Genomic DNA, 14,959 nt, shown 5'->3' on the forward strand with positions numbered 1-14,959 from the left:
TTAGAAGCACTTACATGATCAAAATGTCACAAATATAGAATACATCACATACATTCAGCAACAGAAAGATTCACATTAAGCAGAAAGGAAGGAGGAAGGGGATTTATAGACATAAAACACCTACATTATGGACAGGTAGACAGTTTAAGAAAATTCTTTCTAGAACAAGCAGAAACTAGCAAAATACACAAAGCAATCACTCATATAAATACATCGGCTACACCACTCCAATTTCATAACCACTTCTACAAACCTTTAGATAACATAACATCAACAGATATGAAGAAAGTAAATTGGAAAAAGAAAACACTACATGGCAAGCACCCGTATCATCTAACACAGCCACACATCGATCAAGACGTATCCAACACATGGTTAAGAAAAGGCAATATATACAGTGAGATGGAATGATTCATGATTGCAATACAGGATCAAACAATAAACACCAGATATTACAGCAAGCATATTATTAAAGACCCCAATACCACAACAGATAAATGCAGACTTTGCAAACAACAAACAGAAACAGTAGATCACATCACAAGCGGATGTACAATACTAGCAAATACAGAATACCCCAGAAGACATGACAATGTAGCAAAAATAATACATCAACAGCTTGCCTTACAACATAAACTTATAAAACAACAAATTCCCACATACAAGTATGCACCACAAAATGTACTGGAGAGTGATGAATACAAATTATACCGGAACAGAACCATTATAACAGATAAAACAACACCACATAACAAACCTGACATCATACTCATCAACAAGAAGAAGAAATTAACACAACTAATTGAAATATCCATACCCAATACAACAAATATACAGAAGAAAACAGGAGAAAAAATTGAAAAAACATCCAACTGGCTGAGGAAGTCAAGGACATGTGGCATCAGGATAAAGTTGACATTATACCAATTATACTATCAACTACAGGAGTCATACCACACTATATCTACCAGTACATCAATGCAATACAGCTACATCCAAACTTATATATACAACTACAGAAATCTGTAATTATTGATGCATGTTCAATTACCCAAAAGTTCCTAAATGCAATGTAACGTACACCGTACAGTTAAAAGGAAGTCACTTTTGATCAAGGTCCATGTCACTTTCCATTTTTAACCAGACATAATGTCTGAGAAAGGAAAGAATAATAATAATAATAATAATAATAATAATAATAATAATAATAATAATAATAATAATTTTTTATTGTCATTTGGCTGATTACAGCAATAGACAAAGTCAAGAGCATATATTTCTACATAAACTACTGTATTGATGTAAATTGCTTTTCGTAAAATAGGTACATGTTAGAATACAGTATTTTCATCTTCAAATAATTCATTAATAACATAAAACGGATTGTTCACTAGTAGCTTGTATAATTTAGCTTTAAAAATATTTACAGACAGTTCTTTAAAGTCAGCACTTAGTGTATTAAACATCCTTAGTCCAAGAAATAGGTAGGAGTTCTGCAATTTCGATAATCTATGATATGGCATGTCTACAGATGTTCTGTTCCTAGTTTTATGGCTATGAATATCACTTGTCAACACAAAATTAGAGACATTGTTTCTAATGTACAATAAAATATTGTAGATGAGTAAGTTTACTATTGTAAGACACTGCAACAGAGGTTTACAATATTCTGCTTTACCAGCATCCATTATTATTCTTATTACTTTCTTCTGTAAAAGTAAAATGTCATTTACATGACAGCTACTACCCCACAGTAAGAGTCCATAAGAGATGATGCTTTGGAAAAAGGCAAAATATGCTGATCTCACATAGTCATTGGGAACATGTCTTTTTAAATTTCTAATTAGATAAATAACTCTTTAAAGCCTAGCCAATATATTTTTAATGTGTGGTTCCCCTGTCAATTTACTGTCAATACTAACACCTAAAAATTTAACAATTTCTAATTCTTGGTAGTTAAGAATCTCTTTGAGGCTAAAGTAAAGTGTCTGGGTTTTTTTCATTTAGTAAGAAGCCATTAGCTTTGAACCATAATGAGGACTGAGCAAGAGTATTTTTGGTCAGTGTTTTCAGTGTACCTAGATCAGAGCTTTTATGTTGAGAAGTTGTGTCATCAGCATACAATATTTTGTGAGAATTTATGAATAAGGGCAGGTCATTAATCATCAGTATAAACAGTGAAGGTCCTAGCACCAACCCTTGAGGCACTCTGTACCTAACATTAACCAAATTTGATTTCTCCCTACCAATGCATCCAACTTGTTGATGGTCCTCTAGAAAAGACCTGAACATACACTCCTGGAAATGGAAAAAAGAACACATTGACACCGGTGTGTCAGACCCACCATACTTGCTCCGGACACTGCGAGAGGGCTGTACAAGCAATGATCACACGCACGGCACAGCGGACACACCAGGAACCGCGGTGTTGGCCGTCGAATGGCGCTAGCTGCGCAGCATTTGTGCACCGCCGCCGTCAGTGTCAGCCAGTTTTCCGTGGCATACGGAGCTCCATCGCAGTCTTTAACACTGGTAGCATGCCGCGACAGTGTGGAAGTGAACCGTATGTGCAGTTGACGGACTTTGAGCGAGGGCGTATAGTGGGCATGCGGGAGGCCGGGTGGACGTACCGCCGAATTGCTCAACACGTGGGGCGTGAGGTCTCCACAGTACATCGATGTTGTCGCCAGTGGTCGGTGGAAGGTGCACGTGCCCGTCGACCTGGGACCGGACCGCAGCGACGCACGGATGCACGCCAAGACCGTAGGATCCTACGCAGTGCCGTAGGGGACCGCACCGCCACTTCCCAGCAAATTAGGGACACTGTTGCTCCTGGGGTATCGGCGAGGACCATTCGCAACCGTCTCCATGAAGCTGGGCTACGGTCCCGCACACCGTTAGGCCGTCTTCCGCTCACGCCCCAACATCGTGCAGCCCGCCTCCAGTGGTGTCGCGACAGGCGTGAATGGAGGGACGAATGGAGACGTGTCGTCTTCAGCGATGAGATTCGCTTCTGCCTTGGTGCCAATGATGGTCGTATGCGTGTTTGGCGCCGTGCAGGTGAGCGCCACAATCAGGACTGCATACAACCGAGGCACACAGGGCCAACACTCGGCATCATGGTGTGGGGAGCGATCTCCTACACTGGCCGTACACCACTGGTGATCGTCGAGGGGACACTGAATAGTGCACGGTACATCCAAACCGTCATCGAACCCATCGTTCTACCATTCCTAGACCGGCAAGGGAACTTGCTGTTCCAACAGGACAATTCATGTCCGTATGTATCCCGTGCCACCCAATGTGCTCTAGAAGGTGTAAGTCAACTACCCTCGCCAGCAAGATCTCCGGATCTGTCCCCCATTGAGCATGTTTGGGACTGGATGAAGCGTCGTCTCACGCAGTCTGCACGTCCAGCACGAACGCTGGTGCAACTGAGGTGCCAGGTGGAAATGGCATGGCAAGCCGTTCCACAGGACTACATCCAGCATCTCTACGATCGTCTCCATGGGAGAATAGCAGCCTGCATTGCTGCGAAAGGTGGATATACACTGTACTAGTGCCGACATTGTGCATGCTCTGTTGCCTGTGTCTATGTGCCTGTGGTTCTGTCAGTGTGATCATGTGATGTATCTGACCCCAGGAATGTGTCAATAAAGTTTCCCCTTCCTGGGACAATGAATTCACGGTGTTCTTATCTCAATTTCCAGGAGTGTATTTATACTTTTGTCATCAAAACCGTAGTAAACTAGCTTATTCAGCACAGTGCTATGCTCTACACAGTCAAAGGCTCTGCTCAGGTCACAAAATGTAGCTTGGGCATAATCCCTAGCCTCGAACACATCTAGGACTAATTTTACGGGGAGTCCATTGCATCCGCTGTGGATTTACCTTTCCTGTTTAGCACTAATTATATTTAGTTTCCCCAAGTAGACACTAACTTGCTCATATATAATTGTTTCTAAAATTTTTGAAAGAACTGGGGTTATAGATATAGGTCTGTAGATAGCGGGACAGTTATTTTCCCCTTTTTTGTATATGGGCACAACTCTAGAAATTTTTAGTATGTTGGGGAACTTACTTTCAACTAGGCATTTGTTAACACAAAAAGTTAAAGCACAAATCACACAGTCAATAACATCTTTCAACAAATTACCTGACATATCATAGTAATCAACACTAACTGAAGGTTTGAAATTTTTCACTATTTTTAGGATATTATTTGGGTTCACTTCTATGAAAGTGAAGGTGCTTGGGGGAAGCTTTTCAAAGCAGCTGTCCATTATACTAAGTGCATTTCCAGGGAGTTTGTTTATTGAACTACTAATTTCTTCAATGGACTGAATGCAATATTTATTAAATTCTTCTGGGGTAATGGTGATTTACTCTTTGTGTTTAGTGTGTGCAATGGAGTTTATTACACTCCAGGCCTTTTGGCATTTATTTATAGATTTTTCAATGTTTACTATGTTATGCAGTGTCTTTGCTTCATGTATTGCCTTCCTATACTTGTATTTAGCTTGAGCATACAGTTCTTTATACAGTTCTGATTTACTGGTTTTTTACAGACTAGAATAGAGCATAACAGTATTTTTCAGTTGCCCTAACTGTGGAGTATACCATTCCTTCATTTTCCTTTTCTTGTAATTACTGTACATTTTTTCAGAGGGATGTTATTTTCAAATATATTTAAAAATACGGAGAAAAACGTGGTGAAAACAATATCAGCTGAGCAGTGTTGAGGCCTAATAAAACATGTGTCCCAACTGAAATAAGTGAGGGCATGTCTAAACCTATCCATCCACTCTCTGCTCACTGGTCTAGTAATCACAATTTTAGATTCTGGTTTGATGCTGTCTGAAGTTACATTATTAAGACTAAGTTATACTGCATCATGGTCTGAGAAAGGGAAAATAATTACATCAGTGGACATGCAGGTTCTCTTGATATTTGTAAATATATTGTCTAGACAGGATGAGCCTCCGGTAGGTTTGGAGTTAACATGTTGTTGTTGTTGTGTTCTTCAGTCCTGAGACTGGTTTGACACAGCTCTCCATGCTACTCTATCCTGTGCAAGCTTCTTCATCTCCCAGTATCTACTGCAACCTACATCCTTCTGAATCTGCTTAGTGTATTCATCTCTTGGTCTCCCTCTACGATTTTTACCCTCCACACTGCCCTCCAATGCTAAATTTGTGATCCCTTGATGCCTCAAAACATGTCCTACCAACCGATCCCTTCTTCTAGTCAAGTTGTGCCACAAACTTCTCTTCTCCCCAATCCTATTCAATACCTCCTCATTAGTTACGTGATCTACCCACCTTATCTTCAACATTCTTCTGTAGCACCACATTTCGAAAGCTTCTATTCTCTTCTTGTCCAAACTAGTTATCGTCCATGTTTCACTTCCATACATGGCTACACTCCATACAAATACTTTCAGAAACGACTTCCTGACACTTAAATCTATACTCGATGTTAACATAGTACAGGTTAAATTGTCGAAGCACATTTTTGAGTTCTGTCCTGCATGACATCAAAACTTGAATTGATATCCCCTCCAATGACAATATTGTATTTTTTTCCATTTTGGTATACATATGTACATTAAGAGTTCCTCAAGTTTCTCCAGAAAAATATGGGGGTCACCACTAGGTGGCCTGTACACTACTACTACTACCATTAGCTTAAGGCTTGCAATTACTAGACCTGATATTTTAAAATGCATTTCATCACAAAGGGTATTGAGATATATCCTGCCACAGTTTGGTGCAGGTGGTGTTTTTGCATATATTGTTCTCCCACCACGTAAGTGCTGTTTTCTGCAATAGCAACTAAGTAGTGTGTAATCATCTAATACTTTGTTCCCAAGCTCATCCTCTTTACACTAATGTTCCCTTAAACATAGAATATGTTTAATGGTTTCATTTGAAAATTCGTTGACTATTAAGTTTTTATCTGCCATACCCTGAATATTGAGGTAGCATATTTTAAACTCTACTTGACATGACCTAATGTTACCACATGGAAGCTGACCAGGTTGTGTCCTTATGTTACTAGAACACCCAGCCTGGTCTATGCATACAAGTTTTTTGTCATCTCAGTTGAAACATAATCCAAACACATTACTGGTCTTTTGTCATCTCAGTTGAAACATAATCCAAACACATTACTGGTCTTTTTTCCTTCTCTAGCTTATCCAATACTATTCCGAGAATTGTATCACTTAAAACACGTACCTAGATTATTGAAATGTTGACCATGCTTGGTATGCCATTCTCTGTTACAGATACTGGTGTTAATTAAGGAAACATTCTTAAAGTGCTCACAGATACTTTTTTACTCCTTGTTGGTCTGCTCCACTTCTTTATTCACACATGACCACTGGGGCAAATCATGTCAATGAGGCACATTAACAAGATCACATTGGTGTGTGTTAACCCTCCGAGAGTCTTCTTCAGTGTCAAAGTAGCTATCTTCCTTTCATTTCTGCTGACGTTGTTTGCTCCGGCCATTACCACTACAAAGTCTCTGTCCACAAGGGCTGTGCTTTCTTTCTTGATTGATCTTGAAACATATCGTAAACCAGCTCCTGATTTAACGGGACCTTATATTTCAAACTTGTTAATCACACAAGATCCGCTTTCCGTTAACATAGCTGCTAATCCTCTGGTGTAACTGTCTGAATAAATCTTGATTTTATATTTTTTCTTATACCTTACTTGGCTGTTCACTAAGTTTTGAGTGTCCTGCACCACTGTATCAGATGAGTATGCTGATACAGTTTCTATGTCGTCTGTATTTTGAAGTGAATTATATTTGTTATTTAATGGTAACACAAAGTCCTGCCTATGTTTATTGTTAATATGTTTGTAAGAGCTCCCCTTCCATTTTACATTTACCCATCTACTGCTAGGCCTGTTGTGAGCCATTTTAGTCATAGCTTCACTTTCTGACAATCTTTCCATGAGTTTGGAGATATTAAGACATACTTGATGATCACTCTCTTCCAATTTAAGGTTGAGTCTTCTGTTTTCATCACTCAGAATTTTTGTGTCCTCTCATAGCTCAGCAATAATTAACAACATATCAATTTTGGAGGATGAAGCACTCATTTTCACATCTTTGGTCATTGTTTTACTACACCATTGCTCCGACTTGTGTGGATTTAATTCATATTTCTCGTATAGTTTTTTTAATTCGTCGTGCAAGAGTCCAATAATTGTAATATATGATAGGTTTTCATTTTTGATACTGTCGCATTAACCCCTCATGTGAATTTTTGCACTTTATCTTTTTGTGGTAGGCTTGTATTGGTAGCACCAAGTATCATCACCCATGACAGTTTTTTTCCAGAAAAGAATTGTTCACATATTGCATTTCTATTAAGTCATGGCAAGCAACCACACCTTGTTGTTTTTGTTCAGGAGTTAAGGTGTGCAGGACAAAACTATCCACACTCTTTTCTCTTTTTCAACATATTTTGGAGAATGTCTTGCACTCTTGATTTAGATATGTAATTCCATTGTGATTTTTGACACCATAACATTGACACAATATGGCACCATGTCCACTACTTAACACTGTCTGCATAGAACTGACCAGATGAAAACACATCTGTTGTTTTACAGTTGTTACTTCCAACTGCCACAGTAGTTATTGCACTGATGTCACTTTTGCACTAGGAATAAACTCAACCAGGAACTTTCCGGATGGATGGTGTATACCATATCATAATACTTTTAGACTACAACAGGATATTAAAATACTCCACATTACAGATGATCAGTATTCCTCTTAGGCAGTGAAATGATATGATCTGCATCCCATCAAATAGTATGTCATAATTAGTAATCCTAACAGATATCATGAGTTACAACATGAAGCGCATACACACATACATTCGCGTGCCCCCCCCCCATCCCCCCCCCCCCCCCCCCCACACACACACACACACACACACACACACACTCCATTCACATATTGAGCACAAAAAGAATGAATGTTTAAATGACTCTGTGTATGCAGTAATTAATCTGATGTCCTCACACTCCCTATGAGAGTGAAATGTAGAGGCTTGTAGCATATTCCTAGAGTCTTCATTCAAATACGGTACTTGAAACATTGTAAGTAGGCTTTATCAGGATGGTTTATGTCTACCTTCAAGAGTTCTTTCAGCACCTCTGTGGCACTCTACGTGGGTCAAACAAACCTGTGACCATTCGTACTGCCCTTCTCTCTATATATTGAATGTCTCCCATCAGTTCTATCCTGTACAGGTCCCACACACTTCAGCAATATTCTGGGATGTGTCATATGAGTGATTGTATTTCTCTAGGATTCTACCAATAAACTGACATCTGCTACCTGCTCTACACACTACTGAGCATATGTGATTGTTCCATTTCATGTTCCTGCAAAGTACACCCAGGTATTTGTATGATTCTGTTGATCCCACTTGTGAGTAGTGATATAGTCATAAGATTCTATGTTTTTTCATTTTGTGGAGTGCACAATTTTACATTTCTGAACATTTAAAGCAAACTGCCAATCTTTGCACAACTTTGAAGTCTTATCAACGTCTGACTGAGTATTTGTCGAGTTGCTTTCAGACTGAACTTCACTGTAGATAATTGCATCATCTCCAAAAAGTCTGAGATTAATATTGTCCACAATGTCTTCCCTGTGGTACACCTGAAATTACCCCTATATCTGATTATGACTTTCTGTCCTAGATAACTTGCAGTGTTCTCGCTACCAAGAAATCCTCAATCCAGTAACAAATGTTTGACACCCTGTATGATTGTACTTCTGATAATAAGTTGGGTGTGGTACTGAGTCAGGTGCTTTTCGTATCTAATATCACTCCCATTACATCCAGGGTGTCCATTATTAAAGTTCCAGTTTCAAAATGCTGTACAAAGCAAACAACTGCTAAGAATGACGTCAAATTTGAACAGCACATACTGGTGCAGGGGGAAATATCATGGAACCAAAGAAATTCAATGAAAATTTTACCAATAAACAGTTCTGTAAGCATATTAATGTAAATGGGGTCAGCTACAAATGACAGGTGAATTACAATATGACACCTATGGTTTGAATTACATATTACACCATCTGTACTGTTCAGTGTGCATGACTGTTCAAGATAGACAGTCAACAGTTGTGACATTGCTAGTCTGGTAAGCCCATCCACAAGGTCATACCACATCAGATGCTATAAATTGGTTTTTGATTGTCCTGAGGCCAAAAACCTCATAACAAGCAAAATGAAATCAATTTTTATTTGTTCTGTGACCAAAAACTGCACAAAAAGAAAAATGACATCAGTTTGTTACTGCCGTGAGACTGGCACAAGACATATAGTTTTCTGCCACAAGTTAAAAATCAAGAAACAGCATGTTGCACAATAGATCAGTGTGTGCCATCAATTCAGCTCACTCATAACTAGTACAGTGAACACAGTATCTTTCAGATAACCCCACAGCCAGAAGTTACACAGATTAAGATCAGGTGATATGAATGACCAGGCTGTAGGGAAACTATGGCTGATGATACTAGCATTTCCAGAATCCCTCTGTAGCAACCACTTCACTGGCTGTGCAGTGTACATGGGGGTGCCAGTTTGCTGAAAAATGATCCTACCACACATCCACACTATTGAAGGGTTGGAATGACCTTGGTGCACAAGATTCTCATAGCATTTACCATTAACAGTACAAGTAACAGGATCCACAGGACTCATCACCTAAAAAAAAGGCAGGGGGTGGTGACCCTACAATAAATTATGCTGTCATCTTTGCAGAATGAAGTGGTACTGGTTGATGTGTGTGTGGGTTTCCTGTTGCCAACATTCTACAATTTTGCATATTGACATCTCATTGGAGATGAAAATGAGCTTTATCTGTTCCACTTCAATATGAGTGAGAAATTTTGGACTGAACATTTGTCTATCTGGCAGGTCAGCAGGAAGCAGCTCCTAAACACAGGTGGTTTTGTGTGGATAGCAATGCAAGGTGTTTTGTAGGATTTTATGCACCATCCTTCTAAACATGTCCGACATTTGGGCAATTCCCAATGCACTGTATGTTTGCACACATTATTCGAACCCTTCTCTAACGCTGTGACTACATCTTTGACAGACATCAGATCAACTACTTTCCTCCTTCTGCCACACTGAACTTCAAAAGAACCTATCTTTATGAAATTTGTAATCATTTTTTCTCGAGCCCCTTTAGCAGACATCGGACAAATGCATTTTTTCACACCCTTCCATGCCTAAAACGTCTGTAGGGCTACTGGTGCACAGTCAGTTTTCCGTCTCCTTAGCAGAGACAGTCATGTTGGGTGTCTCAGAAGCAAACTGAGAAACAGACATGTTCTGTGCATCTGTTGGTGTGCATATACTAAAGCTTACAGTGCCATCTATTGCTCAATTTTTTCCCCATGACATTTCCCCCCCTTGTTCAAATCTGATATTCTTCTGAGCTGTGGTCCTCTTTCTACAGCATTTTGAAACTGGAACTTTAATCACGAACCTCCTGTACTTTGAGAGTTGATAGTACTCATAGTAGTTGAATCTTTGAAAGCCACAGTTCCTCAGAGGTATGACTATAGTGAAGTACCATACTATCTCCATGTCAGTCTCTCAGTCTTTTCTTCTTCTTCTTCTTCTTCTTCTTCTTCCTCCTCCTCTCCCCCCCCCCCCCCCCCCTTCTCGCCATATTGCCATGCTATCAGTTTTTACTTGGCATTTGCATTTCACCATTGTTATAGTACTATAAGACAGTTTTCATTTATAACACTATCTTGATACATGTAAAAAGTGCATCTACACGTACTGCTAAGATACTGTAGTTCCTCAGTGCACAGAATCTTAGGCACTACTTGTGATCATTTGATCAAAAACACTCCATCCAACAGTAATATAAATGGCTGATGTGAACCATCTACCAATTATATCAGTAGAGAGAGGGGGAGGAGAGAGGGGGGGGGGGGTTAATCATAGCTCACTGTGGCATGTGTTGGTAGCTTAAATGTATCTGATTTATTTATCTATTCATCCATAGAAAATAAGCACTGAATGGATATCTCGTGAATGTGTACAGTTTTTAAATATACACAAGAATGAAATTTCAGTTGGCATAATGTACAGGAATGTTATTTTGACATCTTTACAACTTACAACATTATATTTAACCAACAGTGGTAGACAGTTTCCCGAATTCACTATCATAAGATGACAGATAGCGGGATGCTTATAAATTTTTAAGTATTTCTCCTTAAAAAGGATAATGCCTGTTGTAATCTCTTCTGCCAGCTATCTACTGCAGTGATATTTTGCACTTTTGTTTAGCAATGCTATCTTATAACTTTTAGTTTTGCCCTTTGGCCCCATGCTTTGTCCCCAGTCTTAAAAAGTTCAACTACATTCAGCTAGATAGGAAAGGAATATAATTTGGTTACTGTCAAACAGATACCCCCCATTTATTTATTTATAGTTCACTACAAATGATTTAAAAACTTTATGCTTCATATAGTCTGAAAACATGTATGATGGGCTCAGTCCTGTCAATATGTGTAGTATGATGGACATGCAGTTCTTACTAATTATTACTGATGCTTGAACACACAACATTTGTTGTTACATTAAATACGGCTATCATTAGGTGTCTTCACATTTACAAAGTTTCCATTATGTTTAGAACTAAGGAAAGAATTGAAAGTTTAAAAGAAAAAATGTTCGTAGTTCTTATGTACTTGTTTGGCTCATATGCAGTAAACTGGGGAGGATGGAAATGTGAACATCTGTTTAATTCTTTTATCTTCCTCTTTTCCTTGTGCTTTTGTTAAATATGAGCACAAGGTTGGCATGGTTATTAATGGAGTTGGTATGGTTAATTTAACGGGTGGTCAGACTCCTTTCATGTCACCAAACTGTTACCCTCTACTGCAGGGCCGGCCAGAAATTCTGCATGCGTGTGGTGCTCCTGCACATGTGCAACTTCCAGGTCACAGCGTGCACACCGCAGCCATCAGCGTTCATGTAGTGCATGTTTCTACGCACAGATGTCGCTTCTCTGTTACACGAAGTGCGTTATCAACACCTTGTATGTATATCACAGCCTGGGCTGTATCTGTAAGATCTGTTGCTTCATCGAGCACAACAGAGAAACAACAAAGTATTTAGCCTTATTTATTAGCTGCCTGTGCAGATCACTGGCCATAGCACTGATACGTCTTGTCACTGTTTGTTTGGATAGATTGATTTCTTGAAACCTGCTAACGTTCGTGGGACACACAAGTTCTGCAGCATCAATTAGACACCCTTTCACAAACTCCCCTTCGGAAAAGTGTTTCCCAGATTGTGCAATTCTTAATGCAATTTTAAAAATTTCTCACAGTGAAGATGTAGTATGATTGCCATTCTGGAAAATTGAAAATAGTACATTGTACAGCGTACAGTAAAACAGACATAAATGTAACACAAGAAACTAAAAGTTCAAGAAGTATCAGTTACTTTGACATACAGTAAAATCGAGTTGATGTGTCTCATCCATTTTCTGAAGGACATTTAATTTTGCTTGCCGTTCTTCACTGATGAGTACACTACTCTCGTCTTTGTGATATGTATTGTAATGTCTTTCAATTGAAAACTTACACTGGATGCCTATTATTCGGCGGCACAGCAAATGCTGTGAGCTTTCACTGATGGCTACAAAAAAGAATTGCAGTTCCCAGTCATTTTTAAATGACTGAGAACATAGATTTCCCGTCCTTTGCTTTTTCACAGTACTTGCCATTTTTCAGTACTTCTCTGTTAAGATTACAGTCACCAGAGGTAAACGAGACTGGATTGTTGCTCTCTTGATTGTACCTCAGGGACGTGGAGCCACCACCATTCATTTAGGACTCATGTCTAATAACAGATGTCGCTGTTGCTCGCTGTCGCACATGTGCAGCACTTCCGCATGTCTGCACACGTTGCAGCGTTTGGCCGGACCTGCTCTACTGTCTGCATGTAGTGTTATTCACGTGAAAGTGAGCAAAACTTTTCTAAATGTTTGCAAATCATGCAATTGAAGTGGATCTTGAGCACCTAATGGGATGTGGGAAAACTGCCTAAAAATCACATCCAGGCTTCCCGGCACACTGACCTCCATTGGTAACCTGCTGGGTGGGTTCAATCTGGGGCCAGCATACTCCTCCCTCCCCTACCACAAGTGGAGCTTTAACCCGCATAGCTATCCATTTTAGAATTCAAAATAATAACTAGACAGGCAGATGGCTAGACGAATTCAGCTTCTTAAATTGTCTTTGATGCAACAAGCATCTCCAACTCATTTTTAACACAATTTTTTATCAGCAATGGTATGTTCCTGTGCTATAATTACACATTCTATCTCTATAGTCACACATTTTGATTCTGTGTGCCCAGTACAAGCTTGTGAAGACATGACATAAAACCACTGCATTTTGATGCATGATAAATTTTTGAGACTTAGATATTGAAGGATACGAAGATTGTAATCATGTAACACTTGTCACCTAGAGAAAATAATTGCAAGTGATAAGTCACTCATGCGTCATATATTCAGAAATGGTATTCTTGAGATATTGCGACATTCCAAATTAGAATTTCAGCTTCTTTCTTTCTTTTTTTTCCCAGCTCTTCCCTCATTACAAAAAATAGTGATCAGGTTCTCCTGCAATGTAAAGATCATTTATACTGAATCAAGTTTCATTCAGTTGTAATCTTACTCTAATAATAAACAGCAGTACCAGCATTTCAATTGTTATCCTCTCACTCTGACAGATTGTATTATTTTCACGGTATGTACATGTTACAGAATTTCTTGAAAAATATGTCAATCACCACAACAGCCCCTTCATAATTAATAATTATACTTTGCATTTTACATATGAGTCTGCTTCCAAGAATGCCTTGCCTTTTCCTCCTAAAATTAAAAAAAAAAAAAAAAATAAAAATAAAAATAAATACTGCATCTCACTGTGATATGCCACACTTTTGTCACATTGCACTGCTCCAGACTAAAACACATGGCTTTCATTTCATCCAGAAATGGTGTTATCCATACTCAAAATTTTTTGCAAGGTTAGCATTATTGTTCGATCACTTATTCAGTCATTGCAACATCAGTATTGCATATCACCATTATCTCTTTCTAGTTACTACCCATGTAACTACCACTGGTGCCAAACCTTTCCAATTGTTCAGCATTACCACCAACACCATTCCCACAAACATCATTAATATTACAACCAATATACTTCCGCTTGCTGCCTTTTCTCACATTCTTAGCCATTTTCTATTGAGCTTATGTGTTTTTCCTCACTTCATATCATATTTCAACTAATTCTGTGTTCAAAAGCTACAACATTTTTTCCTCTTCTCATGTGTTTTCATTTATCCCAAATTAAGGCAAGCTATTATTCATCACTGATAAATGATCTTTGTCTCTGCTCACACTGCATTGTTGCCTTCAATGCAGAAGGACTCTGGTGCAATTCCTAGCACCACAACAGATTTTTTCTGAGGTAGGGTGGTCTGGTGCAGAGTCTACTCAGACCTTGTGAGGCCAAATAAGGATCTGCTTGAATAAAGAAGCAGCAGCTCCATCAGGATTCATCAACTGGTGATAACAACTTGAGGGATTTGTGACATGCTGATCACATGTGCCATAATCATCGATCTCTCCTCGTACCGCTGTACAGGCAGCAGGCCACAGGTTGGAACAGGCCTAAGGTCTACTCCATGAGTGGTGTTTATGTTTACACCTATTATATAGCTCTGCATGCAGACTGTGTACCAGTAAGAATAAAAATAAATTAATTTAAAACAAATGTGAACTTTTTTAAACTTTATGCAAGAGGTTGTTCTTCACTTGCTGCTTTAGAATCATGCATATGACAATCAGCATTATTACAGTGATCA

At 39.0% G+C, this 14,959-nt stretch overlaps 1 protein-coding gene across 3 annotated transcripts in view; it reads left to right on the forward strand.

Annotated features, from left to right (window-relative positions):
- The window catches only part of LOC126184668 (muscle calcium channel subunit alpha-1-like), a 601,154-nt gene that overhangs the window by 575,510 nt on the left and 10,685 nt on the right, over window positions 1-14,959 (forward strand). The gene's annotated exons all lie outside the window — the stretch shown is intronic.

Source organism: Schistocerca cancellata, chromosome 4 (genome assembly GCF_023864275.1).
Source record: "Schistocerca cancellata isolate TAMUIC-IGC-003103 chromosome 4, iqSchCanc2.1, whole genome shotgun sequence".
Taxonomy (NCBI): Eukaryota; Metazoa; Arthropoda; class Insecta; order Orthoptera; family Acrididae; genus Schistocerca; species Schistocerca cancellata.